The sequence below is a fragment of the Zonotrichia albicollis genome, chromosome 1 (genome assembly GCF_047830755.1).
Source record: "Zonotrichia albicollis isolate bZonAlb1 chromosome 1, bZonAlb1.hap1, whole genome shotgun sequence".
Classification (NCBI taxonomy): domain Eukaryota; kingdom Metazoa; phylum Chordata; class Aves; order Passeriformes; family Passerellidae; genus Zonotrichia; species Zonotrichia albicollis.
In genome coordinates this window covers 134,909,752-134,934,965 of record NC_133819.1, presented here as the reverse complement: position 1 = coordinate 134,934,965, position 25,214 = coordinate 134,909,752, and positions in this window count along the sequence as shown.

Below are 25,214 nucleotides of genomic sequence, written 5' to 3'. Positions count from 1 at the left end.
ACTGCCTGTCTCTGTGTCCCTGATAAGAGAAACCCAAACAAAACTTTCACTCTTCAGAGACAGTCTTAGAGGCACAGAACATAGGAATGGGGATACAAGCATCATAACGTCTCCCCAGGACAGTGGGGGATCTCTTCCATTTCTGATGCCCACCCAGCCTTCTTCAGGGTCACTTTGAGATCTGGTAGAGACATGCTGTAGGGTCAGGCTGAGATGTTCCTGCTCTCAGCTGACCTGGTCTCAATAGCCCTGGTCTCAACTGGCTCTTCCTGGCCCACACCCCATGTTTCTCCCATTCCTAGGTTAGAGCCATGCTTAACCCTATCCCCCAGTCCTTCTCCATGGTCACATCGCAAACTCTGCAGGGCCTGGGGCTGCTGGAGTATCCTCTGTCATGGAGAGGTTGGTTGGGGTGATGCCTTAAGTTTTAGCTTTCATAGTTTCCAGATTCTGTGCTGCATCAGTATATAACTCTGAACTTTATATGGTATTAGCAATTTCTCCTCGCAGTGTAGTTAGACAAAACAGTCCTTTTCCAGCCTGAGAACCAAGAACACCATTGCAGCTTCAGGCCCAAAAAGTATAAACAACAGTGATTGAGGAGAGCAAACTGGGAGGAAGGGACTTCATAACCTGAAGCTGTAATTGGACAACTAACCCCAACATGTAAATGGACCAAAACCTATAAAAGTGTGATAACTCATGGATGACCAGTCCACTCAAAACTGTGTGGACTGGTCATCCATCCTGGGTAGAAATAAGGTCCATCTTGGGTGTAGCCTTGGCTGGAGTCTTGATAAATTGCCCAAGGTGTATCTTTTGAAGGCCTTTTAATAAATACTTACTTTATTCCTTTAACACTATCTAGCCTCTGTTCTAGGTGTCCTCTCAAGGTACCAGGACTAAGGGCAAATACCTTATCTCCCTCTTTGCTCAGTGCAGAGATGAATGCATGCCTTCATCTCAGGGCTGCTGAAATCCCAGTGATGAGTTCTGCAGATGTGCCTGTAAGTGACTGCACAGATCTAAGAGCATGCCCATGAAGGAAAAAATTCATTGAGTATTTCAAGAAAGCAAACTGAAAGAATGAGGAAGGAATAACCAAATTTATGCTTTTGAATCATGCTAGTTTTTGATAACATTTGCTGTGTTCCTAGTAGACCATGTAACAAACCCACCTGAAAGTCACAAGCATAGAATAATAAATGAAGTGTAGGCAACTTGTGAGAATAATAACCTCCAGACTTTAAGCAGCTTGCATACTAATTACTTCTGGTAAACTTGCTTCCTTCTGTAAGCTTCCCTCCCTCCCTAAGTGTGGGGAAATATCCAGTTGATGTAGCTTTAAAGGAAGGAGTGCAGGAACCAATAGATCACAAAATGTGAGGTATGAAAAAGTGCTCATTTCAATCAAACTGTCAGCATGAGCATTCTTATTTATGATATGCTATAAAAGGTTTATTGCCTGTTTCACAACTCTAGCTGCCCAAAGTTTGATTTAATCAGAAAACATGCCAGCAATGTGCATCGATGCCAGGCCTAGCTTTTAATGTCCTGTAAGTTGTCACAACTTAGCCCAGACTTTTCCCAAGCTATTTGCTAGTGGACATGAATCCATCAGGTATTTCAGAGAAGGTCTGCACTGTGACCTGTAAATCTCTCAGGAGCTGAGGACAAAATCTGCACCTTGAATATCTGCTGGTGAATAGAAACACCACTCATGTTGTTATTAGCTGGATACGTCCCTTTTTTGAGTGCCTGATAGTAAAAACCGTAATCTAAACTGCTGGGTAATTTCTAAGTCATCACTGGTGTGTTTTGCCATTAGAAGGAGTCAAGTCTCACCTGAATCAGTGAGGGACCTCAGTTGGTCTTACTGGCTATGGGGAACATTGTCTCCTTCACAGGGAGAGACCACACTTTGCTGAAGGGTTTTCCTTTCTCTCTGCTTTATTTTGCCTCAAGCTTTGGGTAGAAATATTTCTAAAGAATGGAAGGAAGAAGAAAACAGATCTCTCCTTCTCCCAAAGTGGGGCTGAGGATGGGACTTGATTTCCCAGGCCTTTTTCATGTTTTGTAATTGTCCTGACATGGAGGGAGGTCACTGGGTGTTTGCTGCATATCCCTCCCTGGCACAGTGGGTTTTACCAAATGTTGCCTTCAATTCGCTGTGGCTCTCCTGCACCAATGTGAGACATGTTGGCCCTCATTTGGGCCAGAGTGGGTGTGCAAGTGCAGGTGGGAGACTTCGCTGGATGACTGGATGGTATTGCCCTGACCTGGATTTAGATGGGCAAAGGCCATTTTTTATATTGGAAAACTGTAGATTATTTCTTTAAAAATGTGCTCCTTGTGACTTGGACAGTGGGCTGAAAGAAAACAGAAATAAGAAATGTAGCATTGCACCAACAGATTTAGGGATCTCTCACCTGTCTCTGTGAGAGGGGACAGGGAAGAGACATGGCAGCAAGCTGTAGGCAGCCAGCTTTCTTTATTCACTGTGCTGGGTAAGGCCATATAGCTGCTTGTCAAGTTCCTTCAAATGCACAGTTGTGGGAAGGAGGAGGAAGCCTAGAGAGACAGCTAATACTCTCAGTTAATTAAATTTAACTAACTTTCTTCAACTACTTAAAATTCCATGTAAGCTTTCAATATGCACATGTGCCCTGATCAGCCCCCTGATTTTGGTCACCTGGCTGCATACGGGGGAATTCAGTCCTGTCCTGCAGACACCCAAACTTCATGCTGGTCTCAGAGGAAGACACAGGTGAAATGAGGCATCAGAGATGGAGCCCTCCCTGCACTTCACCTGCATTATCCTCAGTTCAAAACTCATGCTGAGCCAGGGCAATGTGGGGGCACAGCAGCAACAAACACAAACAGCAGTCAGTGTAGAGGGCCAGGCCAGCAACTGGTTGTCCCAAGTTCCTGGAAAACTTACTGGAGATTAACTACTGCAGAAGCATCAGCACACAAAAGTACCTTTTATATCCTAATTATTTTACATTATATAAGGCAATATCGTGTGCTATTAAGCTTTTTGTTTACCAAGCATCAAAAGTTGCTGGCTTCAGAAAAGCCATGCAAGCATATTGGGTATGGATTTTAAGCCAAGATGCCTTATGGAACTGAACTGCTAAATTGTATGAGCTTTCTGCATTCAGTGGTGTTGCATGAGGATAAAAAACCTCAAACTTTGGTCCTGCACCTTCTAGTGGATGGATTTGTGTTCAATGTCAAAGACAAAAAAATATTAAAGTAATGAAAAAGTGTAATGCAGCTATATATTTCTGTTTTCTTTTCTTTTTTTTTCAAATCCATTGGGGGAAAAAATAGCTGTGAAAAGAGTGAGCCTAATCTTGAAAATAGAATATGTTTAACTTCACCTGCTCAATAGATGAAGTTTTTATCACTTTGAAAATCTTCTGGACTGCTAGAAGGGAAGTGGTGAGAAAATATAAAGCCTTTTTGGAATAAACAAGAATGTAAATCATTCTGAGTTAAGACAGTGCTCAGCTCAAGAATGCTACAGTTTCAGAAAAGATTAATAAACCAATATTTCTTTCTTGTGCTCTTCTTTGGAGAAAACAGTTGGCTTTGATTATGTAAATGAAGATCAAAAGAAAGGAGGCAGAAATGTATTGAATACCTGATCCAGGCTAGGTGCAATTGTTAAAAGAGAAAGTTGAATCCTCCAAGTCTTTAGTTGTGAGTTAGATATTTTTATTAAGCATATAGCATTATTTATAGTGATTCCATGTGGTAGAGATCCCAAGCATGTTTAAATTATGTTTCCCCTATTGTTACAGACTTGATAGCTGGTCTAGGAAGACCATCTGTATTTAACAGGACTACAACCATATAAGGTGATGGACGCTGTCAATTAATCCAAAGGCAGGGTGCCAGTGGCCACACTCAGCTATCCTGGCTGAACTGTCACATGTTGGAGCAGCTTAGGGAACGGTAAAGCCAGATAATGTCCTTTGTCTTGCCAATGTGTTTTAAACCTTGAGAGTGAAAAATGGGGTGGAGCTACAGGACAAGAAGCGTAGTTTGCCATTTATGCTGTGGTCAGTGAGGTTTGAAACACAAGAAGAGGCGCAGTAGGTGAGAAGTACGACAGAAAGATTGACTTTAACAAGCCATAAAAAATCTATGACAGAAACTATCTACCTCAAAAAGGCCAGGCTATTCCCATGTAGAATGTTTGGGAAGTTTATTTTTATCTAATACAGACATTCATTTTAAGATGCAGTCTTACACAGTGATGAAAGACTGCCTGTCCATCCTTACATCAACATTTTAGATTATTTTTCATGAACAGCTGATGACATTTTTTGTCTCAGTAACCCCACTCACTTGCAAGTGCTGTTGTTGGTGACTTCTCTTGTCCCCCTGATTTCAGATAATGAGCCTTCATAGGAGATATGCTGTTCTCTGGATGAGACAAAATGTTCTCACAATTTAACAGATATTTCCATTGTAAGCTTGGCTCACATGATCAGGGGTGAATAAGCTGCTGAAAAATATTATGCTATCTACTTGTGACTCACCTGCCACATTTTATTTTTAAAATAATGTCAAATAAATTAGGGAACAAATGACACAAAACAGAAATCTCAGATTTTGAGCTGCAGGGGGAGAAAAGGAAACCTGAAGTGCATCAGTTTTTTATCTTTGGCTTCATTTAATTCTCCATTTCCTAGGTCTAAAATGAATCCTGTAAACTTTTTTGTGCCTCTGCAATTTAGCTGCAGGGATAGTTGAAGTAAATTTAAAAAAAGTAATCATCATTTATTTTAAGCCCAAGATTAAATATTAACAAGGCGGAGGCCTCTGTAAGGCCCATGAAAAAAAAAGAATGGTATTGCTACAAAAGGCATTTGAATTCAAAAATTTATTTTCTGCTAAAGGAAGACCTTCAATTTTTGAAGCAGTTCTTTTGTTCTCTAAGAGGAAATGTGGAAATTGTGCTGGATTATTGGCTTACTTCAGAAAATATGGAAAATGTAATCTCTAGTGATAGAAGAACTATAATTAATAATAATAATAATAATATTAATTTTTACCAGTTCGAGACATAGCCCCAAATCCAAAACTTTCTCAGAACTCAGACAATCAGATCCACCAATACTTCTGAAAATCCACTTCAAAATGTTTCTGATCACACCCACTAGAAATCAGGGAAACTGTTTGACTCTAGACCTCATGCTGTAAATCTATCCCCAAACACTTCACAATTATAAAAGTGGGTAGAGCCATGGGATCAGGAATGCCTTTGAAAGGAAGGGCTGGGCTCTCAGGGTGCTCTGTCTGCCAATGTGTGCCAGGCTGAGATAATGCATGGGGGGTGCACAGGAAGAAATGGCTTTTTTCTAATTTGCATTGCTGAAGATTACAGAATTCCTACTTATGGGCTGAACTAGAAAATTTAGGAAAAGATTCTTGGGCTTTGACCCAACTTTTGAAAAGCTAGTGTTCTTCTCATGCATCACAGCAATAGTTGAGCTGATTCTAACCTGACTACTCCAGAGAATGGGGTCATCCTGCCTTGGACCTCCTGCACTCAGTCCCTGCCAGACCAGAGCATCACTGAAGCCACAGAAGGTCCCATCATAGCTTGGGTTGTGCTTTAGTCCCAACTAAGCCACAGAAGGTCCCATCATGGCTTGGGTTGTGCTTTAGTCCCAGCTAAGCCCCAGCACTGAGGTAATGCTGACTATCTCACCTGACTGATGAGTACAAACATTATGCTGTTGATGCTTCATTGCAGTGTATTTTGATGTAATTAATCCTAAATTTTTGATGTTGTTTTGTTTCATTGTATTTTGGAGGGGATTTGTTTGTGTGGAGTTGTGGAAGAAAATTCATTTGGATGTATTTTTTTCCATCCTATAAAGTCCTCTCTGAAGACACTGGGTGGGACGGATTAATTCTTCCTGTTCCTGAGTACTCTTTTGAAGGATTATTTAGAGCTGTGTCCTGCCACTTTCAAGCCCTGTGCACATCTCCTGGAGATGTGCCAGAGAAGCTAAGAAGAGTGCTGCATCACAGAGATGTTTAAAACCAGAGAACTTGACAGCATGTAGATCCAGACATGGACACAGGGCCCAGACAGAGCAGCCTGGCAACTTTCCGGCAGCTCTCAGTGAGACACATGGGTCTATCACAAATCCAAAACACATTATGCTCAGAAGAAATCTTTGATTTCATACACTTGGTAAAAAATAAAACAGTGCACTGCTGCACAGGATGGCTCAGAGAGCACACAGGAACAGTGCTCCCTGATGGGTCTCTGACGGCTGGGGATCATGCAGGTTGAGACAAGATTAATAAAACAAGAGGAAAGGTAATAAAAATTATTTTCTTGAACAATTACAATCTGTCTTTGTGTGTACGAGTGCAAAGGTTCATGTGGTGCCCTGTCCAAAAATGACAGCCTATTTATTAAATCTCATGCTTCAGATTTAGAACAATGTCCTCACAGCAAGGGGATATCAAGCAGCTCCTGTTTGAAACTCTACAGACAGCACCTCTGAAAATCTCTCCCATTCCCAAAAATGCTACAGTGACAGCTCAGATTGCTTGAAAGGCCTTCCTCAATCACAGATGCTGTATGCAGTTTTTCAGAACTGTATCTCCAATCCTGGGTCATGAAATAACCTGAACCTTCTGAATCGAGACAAATGTCTATTGTCTTTCTGACAAATCTCTTCAATGAAAGTGACCAATTAAAAAGACTCTATTTTAAATACTTTCTGCTTAGTCACTGAAAAGAATAAAACTGAAATTATATTTATAAACAAGGTTCAAAAAAAATATCCCTTTTTTTAATTATTCCCAAGGCACGACAGCCTTCAGTAACTCTGAGATTTTTTACATGGTGATTTGGGTAGCCACAGTACTTGGGAGAAGCTGGATTATGTGTGTGTTCACCTGAATAATAAGGAGGCAGTAGCAAGAATCCCTACAGAAATCTGGCATAGCAACAGAGCAAAATGAATCAGAAGACAGGACTGAGAAAAAAACTGTGCTAGGTCTGCTAACATGTTCTTGGGAATTCAGCAGGGGCAACCCAGGTCAACTTTTCAAAAACCAAACAAGAAATTCAACTTCACTTTCTCTCAATGTGGATTTCTTCAGCAATATGCCTGAAACTTTTTCTGACACAGGAGTAAGATAGAAAGTTTTATGATTTCTTTAGAAACTTTGCCTCTTCTAACACCCTTAACGCCCTTCCTCACTCTTCCCAATTGCATTTTGAGTCATATCAGACGGGAAAAATTTAAGCCAACAAAAGAGTGGCAGCTACTGGGGGTTTTGTCTGTGTTATTAACAGAAAATTTGTACAGTAACACCATAAAGATAAACACACTATCAAAGTGAATACATGTGATATATTTAGAGCAGTTCGGTAATCTTATTTTAAAATAGCTGATGAATTAGTTATGGTTGCAGGGTTTTTAATCTATGCTGAGTTATTCTAGTAATATCATTTATTAACCAAGTCCTATCATAGGCAAACATATGTAATTTTTGTTTGGAACTGACATCAAATTAAGAAAACATATTTGCTTCTATTTGCTTCTTTGTGTTCTCTTTTTTTCTTACAGGTCAGCAACTTTCTTCCATTGCTTGGGTCTTTCTTGTATTTCAAATATACTGAAAAACATGCTAAAAGATTCAGATGATTCCTAGGCTAACTCATCTAAATGGTAGTATGCAAATAGATTGTGTTTGTCACTGTTGAAAAATTTACCTTTAATAACTGCTGTTTAGTAGTTTCTTTTTTTCCACATTTTTATTGGCACATGAGTCATTTTACTGTCAGCATATAATATGACTACTTCTTTTAGAACTACAGAACAGAATTATGTCAATTGTGCTTCAATAGATTTTCCCTACTTCCAACAGCTTTTGTGCATTTTTTCCAATTCTAATGTATCTAAAATGCTGCTGTATCATTTTGTCAACTGACTCTAGACAACTGCTTCTATTCTTTTGTCTCCCTTTTTTTTTGTTTATTATTCATAACTTCTAGTTTACATTAATCACTATGAACATACTCGTTTTTTTCTGAACTGTTTTATATTGTTCTTTAATTCATGTTTTTACATTCCCTCTAAGTCAAGCTGGCTGGTTTTGAGGTTTTTTTCCCCATGTGGTTCTTTCCTAAAACTGAAAGATTATGATCAGACAATATTTTAAAAGCAGTTTGCAATTTGTCTTTGCAAATTTTGTTTAAATTATTTTATTTCATCTGATCTGATTCAACTCTTTTGAGATGCCAGTAACTGGGAAGCAAGTTTTGCCATACAGACCCTTACTCTTCCTCATTTATCCATTTTGCCTTAATAGGTTAAAATTTTTTAACATCTCTGTTATACAAATTTTCCTATAGTAACACCACTGAAGTGGATTTTCTTTTTCTAAATGAGGAAGTTCTGCTTTAAAAAAAAAAAGTAGATGCTTTCCTTCATTTCAGCTAACAAAAGGTTTGGGTCTACCATTTACAGCAGCCTGTTGCTAATCAAAACTCCCTGGGAGCACAGCCACAGCAATCAGCTGTGGCGACATCCAGAGCTGCCCAGGTGGAAATTCACCATCACCATATTGTTCCCCTTCCCTTTGCTGCGTGGAAACACAGGCCAATTTCTTAAACCTGGAGGCCAGCTCAACTTAGTAAATACAAATTTCAACAGCAGGGGCAAAGCTAACTCCAAATTAAATCTTGTGAATCATTAGAAATATTCTGCCAAAGTTAGAATTTCAGTTCTTATTCTTGTAAGTATAGAACCACCTTCAACAGCCAGCTGTTAGCTACTGGTAGGTTTAAATTATCTTCATGAGGGTCTGCATACCTACTGGAAAATATTTAAGAACTTGAAAATGAAAGGCAGTTGAAAATGATAACCATGATAATATGTGAGTGCTCCAATGTATTAGAAAATAACTGTTTCTATCTGTTCCTTTCTTGTGGGCTGTATAACGTAAACAACTTGATTAGCTCTAGCTTGACTGTGTGTATTATTGAAAAAGTGTTGCATTTCAAGAAAGGAATTTTAACTTCAATTTTATATGGTCATTATAGCTGTGCTGAATTCACCTGAGACTAGTGTTTGTGACCTATCCCACTTCAGCCATGGTAGGTGTTTTGAAAGACACAAGCACAAGAGATTTTGGGTATTGATTGCTGAACAATGAGAATTTGTCATCGAAATGACAAAAATATCTGCTGTTCCCCAGTAGGGCCATTTATCTGAGCTGACAATAATCTCCACAGAGCATCTCCCATCCTGGCTGCAGGGCCTGCTCTGCTGCATCCTCTGCCTCCCATTCTCTCCTCCCTTGCTCTTGACCCAAGCAAACAGCTCTTTAACTTTTCTTTATTTGGTAAGTAGTTGTTTTTTTCTTAGTTACTGAAATTCTAACAAGCTTTGTATCACTTGCCAGAGAAAGTTTGCTGTTTCAATTTATTTTTCTCCATCTCATAAAGGAATAATGCAGTATTGCTTTCTCCATTTGGAAATGGCATTTTTTTTGTTTAGCCTAATGTCCCCTCTGTATTTTGGACCTCTCATGAGCAGAGTCTTTTTCTATTTTTGTGGGTTTCTGAGCATTTTTTTATTATTAAAATTTTCTAAAAATTTACTTCTGCTTTTAAAACTGAACTTGTCGAGTGACATTTTGTCATGTAACTGTGCACTGATCATCAATGTTTAATTAAAACCTGTCATGGAGAGGTGATGTCCTTCCTTAGGAATGAATTTACTTTAGCAGTGAAAGTCTAGAGGGGCAGTTCTTTTGCTGTCACAGATCGACTTAAAAGACCAGAGAGACATGCAGGAAGACAACTAACAGTTCTGTGCATATTTATGGACTTGTTGTGCATGTGGTAAGTACTCTCCTGACAGCAAGTGTTAAATCCAATCAATCATCACTTAAATACATCACTGTGTATATTCACCTCACTCCTTCATTAGCATTCATTAGCAATTAATCAACACAGCAGTAGTCTCTGGAAAGATCAACAATCCATAAGGTACATTTACATTAAAGATGAGCAAGTGAACATTTGTTCCACTTCAGCTAAGTCTTGTGTATTGTCATTTCTTCAAGGAGTGAAAGACATTGATCAAGCAAATGGCTGATTGATTGATAGATAGAACATGCCATCTATTGCCTCTGAAGACCATTTTTCTTCAAACCAGAGGACAGTAGTTTTGTTCAGAAAAAAGCTTTCAGTTTTCAGTTTCACAGTATGTTTTACCATACTAGTTGAAAATGTTTTCCTTCCTTAGATCAACCAGCTTTGGAGACGAACTCTGTTGCTGAATCTCTTTCAGCTTCTAAAATAAGACCACGTTCTAGGGTACAGAGGTCCAGACATATCCTTTTAACATCAGATGTGGAATTGCATATGTTTTGCTGATTTATTTCTTCAGCCAAAACAAAACAATTAATTAGCAGCATTTATGAGGCAGAGTGGAAGAAGAAAAGTTATATTCAGGCATATAAAAAATACAGCCCTAATTTTTTGTTCTATTACAATAATAATAAAACTTAGTACTTTTAGAGACCTTTACCACCCTGTGGAAAATTAAGTAAACTAAGATTAATTGGAAGAGTTATTCAGCTCCACTTATTGCATAAATATATACTGATAATGATATCTTTAGTGTTTATCTTAAGTACTCTTTGGACTTTATAGCAGTGAAATTATACAACCAGGTTTTAATTTGATTGTTTTCTTTTCTGGTAGAAAATATGTATTTCAAAATAAAGATTTTTCTAACCTTAGATGCCAAAATTAATTTCAAAGAGAACGTATTACCTTATATTCAATGGAATTGAAATATTTGCATTATTAAAATATTAAGTCATTGAGACACTAAGTAAACGTATTTCTTCTGTAATTCCTTTGCTTTCATGGAGATGCATTGATCTTCTATCATTGTGTTGTTAATGTGGTAAAATATCCAGTATCTAATAAACATTCAGTTCTTTGTGAATATTGAAATTCCTTTTTAATGTGCCAGTTATAGATTTGGATTGCTACTTTATCTGCTTCAATATGTCTCATTACTTGTTTCATTATTTCTTTTTAATTACCTTTACAAACAAATGCTATCCCTTTCTTATCTGTGACTTGATATACTTTTCTGGGCACATGACCTCGCTGTATCATACCTCAGAATTACTGAGCCATTTTTCAGGACAGCTCACCTCTTACTGTCTCTGGGGCCACTCTGTTCCTTATACACATTTTCTGGGTTTTTTGTTTGTTCATTTGTTTTAACGTGAATCTTTGTTCTGTGTATGAATCTTCTCTCTTGTACCAATATTTCAATGCAGAAGTTTGTTAAGGTTAGGATAATCCCAAAGTGAACTACTGTGAATGTGCTTAAAAATTTATGTCTTCCAGGTGAAGTGTGGTGGTGGGAAGAGGAGTATTGTTTTTCATATTTCAGAAAGGAATAAGAGGCAGTTGCATGGTCATTCAATTTAATGAAAGATTTTGACATCCTGTTTCACTAATCATAGTTCATGAGATGAACCCTTCCCTGTTTGAAAGTCTTCACCTCCTTGGTAGGACTGTTCAGACCTGTAGAGATCACAATAGGGAAAAATGTGTTATGGGAGATCTGGTGGGTCATACCTAGTATCTGGATACCTGACAACCCTGCCAGAAATAAAGGCTTCTCTGCAAAAACACGTTGATATGGTCAAAATTCTGCAGGATTTAGACACAATGAAGTATCGAGCAGATTTATCCCAAGGAATTTAAAGTACAACTAAAACTGCTCACCCCATCCTTCCTCCCCGTTTGATTAGCTTCTCAGAGTTGCCTTGGCAGGATTCACAGAGGTCAGGGCACCAGCACCCTTGGCTACAGAGACAGTAAGCAAAACAATAGTGTGGGTTCCATTGTGAGTTTATCTGCCCACCCCTGTGCTACCATCCTTATCAAAAAGCTCTGACCTAGTGCAAAGGTAAGCTTTGCTCCTCTCTTTCCCCAAGCAGCCCGTCTTCTGTGCAGGAAAGGCAGCATTTTACCTTATATTCACAAAATGGTTCTTTAGACTTCATTTTTTGGTAAAACGTTGATTTAAAGTTTTCTCCCATTTAAGAACAATCTCTGAAATGCAGATCTTATTTTACACATAAGCACTGAAATTTGTTAAATTTAATCTTTATTTGCAGAGGGAAACCCAACAGTGATTTTTACTTTTTAAACCCCTTTTCTATTTCTAGGAAACTTCAATGAAGGATTTTATGGCATGATGGTAGTGTGATGGGAAGAACTTGTATTCAAGATGATTAGACAACCACTAACATAAGGCACTACTGAATTTCTCAACCCTACGGGCAACAGAAATGGCAGAGCAGATTTTAGGGAAATTTTACACATTAGTACATAAACAGTCTGTCAAGAAATCACACCCTTCAGATGTCTGCCTCTGACAGTCTTCAAGACATTAAAAAAATCACAAATGTGATTTGCAATAGAGACATTTACTAGCCTTAATATACAGAGAATGTCATCACCAGACAAATCCAGGAATGTCAAGTGAAGACTATTAGAGTCTGGAATACCCATACAGCAGAATGGCACGTGTGGATGTATGTTACCCAAAAAGTCACGAACTTCTCTGCTCAATGACCTGTTTGATCTTTAGCCCACAATCCCTTCTAGTATGGCCCTACATGCTTTGACAATGTGTAGACATAACTGTAAAAAGGAAAAGCAGGCGTCTGTGAAAAGGGTCAGTAAAACAAGAAAACTGGAGCTTTGTGGAATTTAACATGAAATATTAAAAGGAAGGAAGAATTGGCATGGAAAAGAAACCAAATTGAAAGGAGCGAGAGAAGGAGAGAAACACAACCACAATGAAAGATCTGAAGATGAATAAAGAATCTGAATCACATTTGGAAAGAAAAGACTTTATCTTCACTGCATTCTTTGATTGATATGTGATTCCACAGCTTGTTTTATTTGGGTCAGTGTGTCCAGGCAGTAGATACCAAAAAGTATGCAGAGGTTTGGTGAGCTGACAGTCTCAGTCCAAATGTCTGCAGACAGACATTTGAATTACAAGGTTTCCAGGGTAAAACAAGAAACACCCTGGAGATGGAGCCTAAATCACACTTCCAGATGTAGAGATGCTCTGTCTTTTGGCTATGCAGCTGCACTGGCTGCCTTGGAATCAGCGTATCTGGGGCTGACTCTAAGGTCTCAGGAGCCAGTGTTATCAAACTGGTACCTTTCAGGTCATTACCGTCAATAATTCCTTTTCAAGTATCAAAAAGAAAAGAAAACAAAGTGAGATGATTAAAAAGCCAATTAGCAGATCAAAGTATGAGAAGCTAAGTCCTGGAGGGGAAAAGAATGCATGTGTGTTAATTTAGGCAGTAAGGAAGATAATTAGAGCAGGGTAGTGATAATGGGATAAACTGGGGATCAAAAACTGTTGAGTTGATTGGAAAAAACGAGAAGAAAATTAAGGGAAATTTTAACGACTCTTAAAAATTAACCATATAAATATTAGAATGAAAGGCTGTCTAGAAACTACTCTGACCCTTTTGTAAGTGGGACAGTGATCCACAATTCTCGAAAAAGTATAATTTTAATTCTTCTCCCTGAGAAGTATTTCAATGTCTCTGATGCCAATATCTTCTGGGATAGTGAGCTGGATGTGGAAGACATAAGTGGAGTAGCCAATAGAAATTAGAGATTTAAAGGCAGACTTTCCCATCTCATCCTTCCTCCTTATCTTTTTCATAATTTTAACTCCCTTTTTCAGCAAAGATATCAGAGTTTTGGTGTTGAAGTCCCAATTCACTTTCTAAACTTTGTTTCACTTGACTTCCTTCCAAATTCTTTTTTTGTCTACAGTTCTCACAGCTTTAGCTTTCTGATGAGGTTTGTTCCTGGCCAAACTTTCTGTCAGCCTTTTCTCCCCGTGTTGTGAGCACACATCCGCCCTCCTCGGCCCCGTGCCTGCCTGAACTCCTGATCTTATCCCTGCTGTTGTCCATTTGATCAAAACAGGCTAGTCAGGAACTCACTGCAGATGGGGCAAAGAATGAGGGGAAAGAGAAAACTTTCTTTTTTTGTGAGGTTTCCAAAGACCACCCTTGAGCTTTGGCTCTGAATGCCTCACAGAATTATGAGTCCACAGATTGCTGTGTTCTCCTCCACAAAGTCCTGTGAGTCTTTAAACAGAAAGGCCCCTAACAGTTTGCACCCCATGGTTCTGTCAAAGCAACAACATGCTTACATAAATATTGTTTGGCTCTAACCCTTTCCATGTGGCTTATACCACAGGAAGTTCACTTTCATCTGAAGAGCCTGAACATGAGTGGGGGTAAGGATGAGTTTCAGTCTGTGAAGTATGAATTAGACTTTTAGAGACAGCTGGGACTCAAGAGAGAATGAAGGGTTTTCAACTTAACAAGTAAGAACAGGAAGGAACAGAGCTGTGAAGAAAAAGAAATAAATCAGAGGCATAAGTAGAAAAATAAACATCTCTTTTATATAACCTAAAGAGCTTCTGAAGTAATTTCAGCAAAGGAGTATTACAGTCACAGGAGAAAAAGCATGGTCATTAATGCAAGTACTGTGTCTGTCAACAACAGCAAAAAATAAAGGATCTTCTCTAAAGAGTAACTGGTAAGGGTTAAAAAACATTCAACAGGAGATTCCCCCAAGTGAATAATGTCAAACAGTACGTCTTTTGAATGTTCACCTGCTGCTTTGGTGATAAACAGAGATAAAAGATGACGATGTTATCTCTGTGACCTGAGGAAGCTCTGGGTCACAATAGCAACTCCCTATTTCCTTGCAAGTAAAGAGCGTGAAGAAAAGGAATTACAATTTATTCCGTGTATCTAGTTCTCTGATTAGTAACTCACATCAGGGAATGGAAAGGTGCAGTTGGACCAGAAGGTGATAAATAGCTAACTTCAGGTCAAATTCTTCCTGCCTTCTCAAGCCACAGTAGCTGTACTTGAGAAGACTGTGTCACTGACACATATCTTTCTTTTCTCTCTGGAGGCAACCCTCTTGTCAGCTTTTCACCTTGTGGAGAGGAGAAGAAACACATTTCTAATAGCAAGTCAGAAAAGAAAAGAAATAAATGATTGTGTGTACTCTTCTTCACAACTTTCCCATTTACTCCAGGTTAAAACCCATTGTACTGCTCTTAAATAGTGATTAATTCTAGTTCTGAGTCAGTCTATTGCTATGATAAGTCCGGAAAATAACTTTAAGAGAACTAGCAAATACTAAAGGTGAGAGCTTTGGAGGTGGGAAGTGGAAGAAGGAAGGAAGATATGCCTTAGTATTTTGTGTTGCCCTGTTAAATATTTCTGTAGGAGATATGTGGTTGCAAACCTTGGACTTCATTTGTGTTTTACATTCCAACAAATGTGAGATATTCTGCAATTACATGACACCATGTGCCCCATAACAAATTTGCTTAACATATATTAGAGTTTCTTATAAGACTTAACATTATTTTTGTTCTTTTCCAACTAGTCTGTATATATCTCAGTCTTAGCTATCTTTCACATCAAGTCTAACACACTTATCTAGCCCCTCGTTATAATGAGAGAAAAGAACAAAGCATGTCCAAGGGTGATTCATCCGGCCTATTTTATGTATCTGTCCTGCCAGAAGTAGCTGTATGGAAAACCATGTACTTGGTACTTGTTTCCTATAACAGTGAGGTTTTGGAGAATGGAAGAAAGTATGGAAACAACACGACTTTTATGAAGTTTTCTACTTCAAAACATGACTTCTTGCCAGGGTTTTTCTTGGGCAAATTTGCATGTGAAACATCAACACCTCATCTTTAGTCTTTTCTTTGGTCTGTATTTTTCACAAGTGACCAAATCTCAGAATTATTCTCTATGGTATTTATATTTTTATTCTTTGCTTTTTCCTCTTTTTCTTCAGCTCTATTTTCTCTTTTTCTAAAGTTTTTTTTTATATTAGCATGGATTTCTATTGTACTCTGGAAACTCAGTTATAGTTAGTACTCTCTAAGATTCCCACCCTTTAAAAAGATTTTCTTTCCTGAAATAATTACCATCTTTGTTTTGCCTTTACAGTGATTAAGGTGCATTTCCCCTCTTCCTTCACTTGAGCATGTGGAAAACTACAATAGAATTTTGCCCCTGTGAGATCAATGTGACCAGAATTTCTCTGGCTTTCTCAATATGGTCCATGAATAAAAAATTGGGATCTTCCTCTCACAGCTGCAATTAATCAAATAGAGCTTCCTTTTGGCAATTTGCAATGCTAACTTTCTTGCTTAAAATTTTCTTTTGAAAAATCATGAAGCCCACTAATAATGCATAAAAACTACCAGATATTTTCCAAAAAGTTCTGGTGGTTTGACTCATCCCCTCCATGAGATTATATTTCCTTCATGCAGATTGTGCAGTCCTGAGTCATTCCCTCTCAAAACTGTGAGAGGAGGAGTTGTGGTGGCTGTTGACTCTCCCCACTCTTGTTTGTCTAACACAGCAGTTTGCATGCATTCATTGGGAAGCAGAGAACTCCAGCACTCAGAAAACAGGGGATACAGAGTTAAGCTGAAAGCCCAACTTCAAGATTTTTTCCTACTGTGAAAGGGCTTTATTTCATTACATTGTTTGTTTGTGCATTTATTTTTGGAGAATGATGAGCTCTCCATTGTTTTATGAAGACAGCTATTGTGAGAAGCCCTGGAGTGTGGGATGAGCTCTTATTTGGTTTCCTATAAGAAAACAAAATTAATTAAACTATAACTTTTTCTCCTTGGTTCATGGCTTAAAAAGATAGTGTCTTTTATTGTTATGCCTTCGCTAGTAATTATTACCTCTTGTAGTATACTGCAGACTAGAAACCATGCCTTTAATAGAGATGTTCAGCTCATATCCCTCAGTTATATCTTTCTATTGTAGTGAGTCTGTGATCTAAAAGTGCCTAGCATAATTGACAAACACATCACAAAGATGCCTTAGAGGTGGAAGAGCATAATTCAGCTTTGCTTAACAGCAGCAGGACACACACAACCACTTTGCTTCATTTTGCAGCACTAGATGCATTAGGCTGTGTTAAAATCCACATTGTCCAGAGCAACCCAGCTCACCAGCTGCCCTGGGCCAGCCTGTACATCTGATTACTGAATTGGAAGACCTGGTGGAAACTGTTGGGGCTGAGAAAAAGCATTAAATTTTCTTTATTGAGCCTGATGGCATAGGAAATGATTAATTTTCCCATGACCTTTAGGGCTGGGATACTGAAAATCACAGCTGCCAGGGCTGACCCTGGCTCTGTCCACCAGGATGGTTCAGTCAAATGCACCTTGTTTTCAGAAGGGCTTGATATTAACTTGGCTTAGGCTTTCATCTAAATTTCAGCTTATACTGTTTTTCTGTGTGATTATTCTTTCTTCTTCAGTCTTGTAGAGAAACATACTGAGAACAACTCCTTATGCAAAGTCCTTAAATTCATACTTGAAAATCTGATTGAGCAGATTTAGCATCACAAGACAAAACCTGCCTGCAGTTAGAATTGCACAAGTTTAAATTTAATCTCAAAAGTAAGGAATTGCCAAATGGGCTTTGAACAACTTGAAGCTGTGTATTTGTTCAGATCATCCTTGGACTCAGGAGAATGATGATACAATATAGAATGGGCTTCTCAAGTGTGAAGTTATACAGATTAATTCTCTTTATTCTGTCCACTGCCAGCAGGACAGAAAAAAAACTTTAAAAAGGAAAAAGGGTTTGGGTCAAAGAACAGCTGGAAGAAAAAGATACTGCCTTTCAAAAATAAATTTGTTGTAGCTTCAGAATACAAGTACATAAATAATTAGGTAAATAATTTGCAATTATAATGTTACAACTACAAGTGTATTTGAAAGCAATTGCAGATGAAAGTGAAATAGTCTTATTCAATGCAGACAACCCTGAGAGAGATAAGAAACTTTAAAATTTATGATTCAGGCCCTGTACTTGCTATGAAATGACTAAAATTTATATGAGATCAAATTCATTGCTTCTATATCTAATATTACTCCTGTGAGCTGTAATATAGAAAGGCATGCAACTGCTTATATACTGAAACGCTACTTTGTTTGTAAAATCAGTTCCTGGGGAAAGACTTCATTCATTCATTCATTCATTCATTCATTCATTCATTAGTTAAAAAGTTAAAATAATGCAAATATGTACAATTTTACTATTATTAAAATGTCTTTGTATTGTGAAATTTTTTTGAAGAATTGTTATTACATTACTAAATTTCTGTTCTTATACTCCTAGTTTAAAATTGCATTTTTGTTATTTTTTACCAGATTATCAATATCTGTTGTTTTTCTTTACTTTTCTTGAGTATATTGCTTTTATCTTCACAGAGTAAAAAAAAATTCTAATCTCAGATATGAAATAGATGTTTAAGATGTCATGTAATATTTGCTTGCACTTTTTAAATTGCTCTTCGAAGGTCTAATAATTGTGAGATAACATAAGAAGCATTTATTATTACAGGTAAGTGTGTTAAAAATTCGTATTTCAGACACATCTTTATGAAATGGATCTTTCAGAAAAAAAATCTTAGTAGACTCATTCTAACACATCTATCAAAACTATACATAAATGATTTAATTGTTTTGGTGAAGACAGCAGAAAGTGGGTTGCTGTCCACAAATACAAATTTAAAATGCAAAAATCCATCTATAGATGAATAGAACTTTACTTTTCTCCAAAGAGAGAGCATGGACACCACCCATGACTTAGCAGTCGGGATTTCATAATAATTTTTATTAACTTTGCTTTTTTGATGGGAAAGAATGATATTTCCTTAATTCTGGACTGTCACTGAAGAATGTCCATGGTTGTTCTATGAAAGTCTTTCGTATTGTGTTTTGAGGGGGGCAGTCTTTAGTGGTTTGGGTGTCTGAAGCTATTTCTTAATGCTTCAGTTTACAAATTCTGCTAAATTCATGGGAGCTACGCTGGATTGCTCCAAGGCTCCAGCAACTTTTTACCAGGGTTGTGCATGACATCATACTTAGAACACTCTATTTTTACTGAAATAATCTGTTAAAATGAAAGTGGCAAGTTTGTTTCATAGAGATGTTAAATTTGCAGAACTCTTAAACACCCTCTTTTTTGTTTTGTTTTGGTTTGGGTTTTTTTTTGGTTTTTTTTTTTTTTTTTACCTTGAAAGAGGGATTATGAAATGTCTGGTATCTATTTACATTTCTTAATGCTATGCCATACCCTTCTGTGATGGTATGGCTGACCTCTGTATTTCTGTGAAATATCTTAGAATTGTTTTGTTTTACTCTATAGCCTTTTTACAAGCTAAGGCAACTCAATTGCTAAAAAGCAGATCTAAATTATACCTGATTTATGCTATTTAGTCTTCCAGTCTTCTGATATTTTTGCTTTATTACCAAAACACTGCCTGCTTCTTCTAGTCTCATTCTAATGACCTGTGCATATTTTCTCAGGTAAGGACAAAGCTAAAGCCCCTCCTTGTATTGAAATGTATCAGCATTTAGAACACACTTCGATGGCCTTCCTGATAATTTTATTACTAGCTTCTTTAAGAAGAGAATTGAGATCTTATTATTGATATTTTCATATTTTTTCTGCTGAAAAATTGATTTTAATGTGGAGTCCCTACTTAAAAATCAATGACACAACCTGACTCAGGGTTTGACACTTAAAATTTATACTATTCTCAGTGGACTTGAGTTTCATAAGCCTAGAATTTGAATACATATAATACAAAAGGCAAAAATTCTCCCCTGGGGTAAAATGCCAACTGAGATATCGTACATCTTAACAAAGCATTTTAATTGCCCCTGTTCCAATACAGAAGGAGCTTGTATCCAGGTAAAAATGCCTGTGTGTGTCTGTGTGTCTGTGTGCACGTGTTTGGAAATAATATCTATCAAATCCCCCTAAAGTTAGGTTATGGGCAACTTCTATACTTGTTTACACTTTGGAATCAGTTTATCTGTGACATATCACTCCCTATCATAGTCTGGTGGTGATACTGGAAATATCTGGAGGTTCATAAAAGAAGACAGATAAGCTATGATTAATTAAAAATAGGATTTAATTAAAAATATAGAGAAGATTGAATATATGGCCTGATATGGAAATTTCAAGGACAGGTTTTCAGTTCCCTGACATCCTGGATCCATCTTCAGATAGGATTAGCTGGGGTAGGGAAGAAGGAGAAGAAAGGAAACAACCTAACAAGGTTTATTATGAACTTTGATAATTTTATGAAAAATATCATGTGTTAACTCTGTAAATTCCTTTTCATTTTACATTTCCATATGTCTCCGCTGAGTTCTGCACAAGACCAAAGAGATTTAAAGGTATCTCAGTGATATTAAAAGGTATGAAATTCAAAATCAATAAAAGCTAATATTTTTCTATCTTGTGCATATTTGGCTTCAAGGAACTGTTGCCGAAGTTTTGCCAAAAGAAAGTTTTATGCTAAAAGTGTAGTTGCTCTGGAACAGAAGTCTTACATCTTGAAGCAGATACTACACCTTGCTTGCCAGAGTTAATATCAGGATTGTGGTTTTTTTATAGTTTCTTTGAGGTATCTTTGTTAAGGCTATCCCCAAAATAAAGTATTTGACTGTAATGATTTGGGGTCTTACTCACAGCGATCAGGCCTTCTTAGCTGAGAGAACATTGTTCACAATCACAGAGCCTTGTTGGAAAGCCTCACAGGTCTGTGAGTAGTACTGGTCTCTCATTAAATTATCAATTAAAAGTAAAATTCAAAGTTAATACTAAGAAAATTGATTTATGAGTGTGAAGAATTGAATATACTGATGCAGACTGAGTCTAGGAGATAGAACAAATAGCTGCCATCTAGGTGGCATAGATCACCCAGAAAACAGATGCTTTTCCATCATTAGCAAACTTGGATTGGTCCCCTGTGATAAAAAACAGTTTCTGCCTTGGATCTCTGACGTTCTGTGTGGTTTTGAGAGAGCTTTCAAAGACAAGACAATAACCAGAGTAGGAGGGTGCAGTACCTCCTGGCTCCTGTGGTTTATTGTGAACATATACAACTGTGTTCCTAGGGAGACAACACCAATGAACAGAGGGAGGAGCAGCAGCTGCTGCTGTTCATCTGCAGCGCAGGGAATGGGGAGCCCAGGTCTGTGGGTCCTTTCCCTGCACACCAGTGATGGCTAGGTCACTTCAGAGTGACTTTTGCAATTTGCTCTTCTTAAAAAGTAGGGATATTTTTTACTTTCTTCCTTCAACAAGCATTTTGAGATTCAATAAAATTGTGCTTTTGAAGTGATTTGTAATATTCAAGTGAAAGTTATAACATCATGATACATATATATTTAGGGAAGAGGTGATAAATAGACATCAAGTCAAAAATAGCATTTTGCTAGTGTTTTTATTTTTTTATTAGTGTTTTGAAAATGTTTTTTTAAATATTTATGGGATACAAGAAATGCCATTCTCTGGGAGGAAAAAAAAAAGCCAAGAAGACAGTGAAAAGGTAGTACAAATGGCAGAACTGTGATGACAAATGAGGAAAAATACAAGTAGTTACAGAAAAACATCATTTATGAGTTAACAGAAGACTGAATCACTATAGTTCATATAAATATGGTGCAACAATGATTTTGATGACTTTTTATCACAGTTCTGAGATACAAAGTATGAAATAAAATAAAAAAGGACATGGGACCAAAGATAAAACAGTCCACGTTATGCTATTAATGAAGAATAAGTAACAGCATGGAAATTGATAAATCTTGCAGGATAGGAAAATGACAACTTTGGGCTCATCTATAATAACCTGAAGGATTTATCACTCTCTTTCTCTGCTGAAGCTGTAGGCAATTTTTCTGTTGTCTGTCTGGTACCTCAAGTTATTATATAAAGAAAAAGCATCATATATGCAGCAAAAATGAAACTACGGAGGAGAATGAAGATGAAATATCCCAGAGGCAGCCCCTGTGACCATGTTAGTTCTAAGATGCCAGTACTAATATTTAGGGCATTCCTTTAATCAAAACTTGTTTGGACTTTACTAAAATAGACACTTGGATTTTTCAAACATTCATAATAGGTATGTTCCCTCAAGAAAAACTCATTCTCAAGACAGAGTCTGGTAACACATTTTTCTGGTGAATAATGGACAGTGCATTCCTTGTTACTGTACAAGGCAGTCCCCATTTTCATGAGTTTTAGAAGTGATTTGGATGATATGTGGGATTAAGGCTGTGCAAACACAAATCATTGTCATGGGAGCATTTCTCCAAAGTGTGTCTATTGGAGTCTCTTCTTTTAATTTCTCTCATGATTTTTTTTTAATTTCCTTGTGATGATGACTTGAAGGGGATCAGTAGTTAGCTGCCATAAAGTCCAAAATTTACAAAGTGGCAATACTCCTTTTCCTAATCTCTTCTGCCATTTCAACTGATAAAGGCTTGGCAGTTCTCCACCACCAGTCTCAGCATAGCTTTTCACTCTGTCTATCCATCAGAAAAGACAAAAAAAAAAAAAAAGAATTCTCAAATTTCTGTTTCCTCAGTTTAATCCACCACCCTTCTAAATTATTTATTTTTCTACCCAAGGGTTCAGAATTTTTATGGAGGGTTTTGGGCAGACATCTCCAGGTCCATAATAGGCCCTTGATTGCACCTTTCAGATCACCTTCCTTAACTGTGAACTTCATAGAGGTGTGTGCCTGCCTATTGGACACTGTGCTCACAGTTCCAAACATCTTCTCTCATTGATTGTTACTTTGAAGTCAAGTCTGATGCCTATGTGAACATATGAGTGCACATACAGTGTCCACAGATGTCCAGACACACACCAGGTGCTCAAAATTAATCTTCAGACTCCAGTCTACGATTTCTAGGGCACATTCCCAGATAGAATATGAAGAAAAAATTAGAACATATAGAATGCTGTATTATCCTGACTCCACAGCATTCACACATAATCTTCACACATTACTTCAGATTTGGAAGGCCTATAAAATAAAAAGAGTCCTGGACCCCCGACCCAGCCATCCAGATGTTTAGCCATCATAATGCTGAATAAATGGGATGACTTAATCAGAGGATCATCAATAGTTTCTAGCACTTGGTATAAACATCTGTTGAAACAAAACCCTTTGAACTCCTGGATGAATTGGTGTGTCTCAGTCCAGGTAGGAGATCCTCATATCCACAGGACTGTATGGCTCCATTTACCATCTCTGAATTGGGAAATTCTTCAATTATACAGGGTTAGAGAGAAGGTGAATATGGACTGGCTGCCCAGGAATTCTGTGAAATCCCTGTTACTGAAGAAGTTAAACTATGAATGAGCAAGGCTCTGGGCAATCAGATGCAGCCATGATGCCAGCACCACTATAAGCAGGAGGTAGGACATGGAAACCTCCAGAGGTGGCCACAGATTTTCTGTTCTTTTGAATACTGGTAAACAGCTGCTCCCACTCCTGCCTCTGTGATCAGCTGTGACCACCCTACAAATGCTGGGGCACTGCTATGTGCCACATTAGCAGAGCCTCACTCTGTTCTTGCAGAGATCAGTCACTGACCCATCCACACAAGCCAAGAAGCATGAAGTTGTGCAGAAATCTAGTGCCAGAACAGAAAACAGCACTGAGTCACTGTTTTTGTCTCCCACTGGAAGCAAATCTGAGCTGTTCTAATGAATTTGCTCATGATGGGAACTCAGACTGAGCGGGGACGATTTGGGGCCCAGCTAAACATCCGGTTTCAGTCCCTGTCTGCAGGGCTGAAGAGACCTAAAGACTTCCAAAACAGGAAGAGATTAAAGGTTATTAGATGTCTCCTTTCTGGTATGCTCCTTCAGTAATCCATGCATGGATGAAGAGAGATTTGGGGAGGTCACTACAAGAATAATTGCATTTGATAACTTTTCTCACTTAAAAACCCCCTCATGCTATGTTGTGAAGATCTTCCTTTGTACAGCTTACCTACTGCAATTTGTGTTTCCACAGATGGCATAAAGGTGCTCGTATTCAATGTATCCTTCCATTCTCACCCACCCCTTCCCCTGCTCAGAGGCTCCCTTTTCTAAAACTGCTGGTAGAATCATTTCTTTTATTCTAAGATAAAATTATTTATAATCAATTAATAAGCATTGCTGAGGCTTTTGTTTGCCTGAAGCATCATTTCCTATTCAGTTTTTGCATCTGAACTATTCAGCATTGCCTTTTGGTTCTCTCTGAAAATACTCTTGAGAAGCCAGGCTTATCAGCCAAGAAGCATCCAACAGTGAAGCATGTGCATTTATAAAAAGACTATCACTTTGTGCTAACTTTGATTGCCAGTTTCTACACTTAAAATGAAAATGAAGCTGGTGGTAAAGCCACATATCTGAATTCATTACACTGAATTATATGTATTTCCTTTCTTTCCTTCAATTCCCTCAAGTGGCATAGATTAATTTATAGAGTGTATGTGTTTTTAACATCTGCAAAATTCTCATGTGGATTGATGTACTGAGAATAAAACTTAAAGCAGCCATTTTGAGGGTAATACAAGCATTATTCCTCTTGAAGATTTTTGCAGACCTGTATTTTTGAATGTCATTTTGGGAAGTGGGAGTGGTATAAAGGTAATTAAAGAAGTCACTTTACTGACACAGTAGGAGACATATAATTGCACAGGCCACAAAGGATAAGAAGTCACATTGAATGCCAGGACTCATTTTCCAAAGAGATTTGTGGGGAGACATTTTGAATCCACAAAATTTGCCCTCCACAATAAATGACTCAAAACTCTTCTTCCTCTGAGCACCTGATTTACATTAGCAACTGGTTACTTAGAGGCACAAGCACAAGATTTGTGTCCAAAAGCTGGTTTTGTACACAGATTTTCCTCATTAAAATGGGAATTACTTGTTTTGAAATTTTTGTCCTGAAATGCCTATAACCAAAATCCAGTGGTTTTGAAAACAAATTTAATACATTCCAGTCTGGTCACTCCACCCTTCCTTTGTGTCTTTAAACAAACTGGGAGCAAGGTAATAGTTTGCTCTTTTCCTTCTTTGATCACCTGTCAAAATGAAAGCAACACCAACCTGTCTAATGATTTCTGGCTATCACTGACTTAACCAGAAGCAAACACCATACTCTGTAGATCACATTGTGATTTAACTTCACATTCTTCAAATTC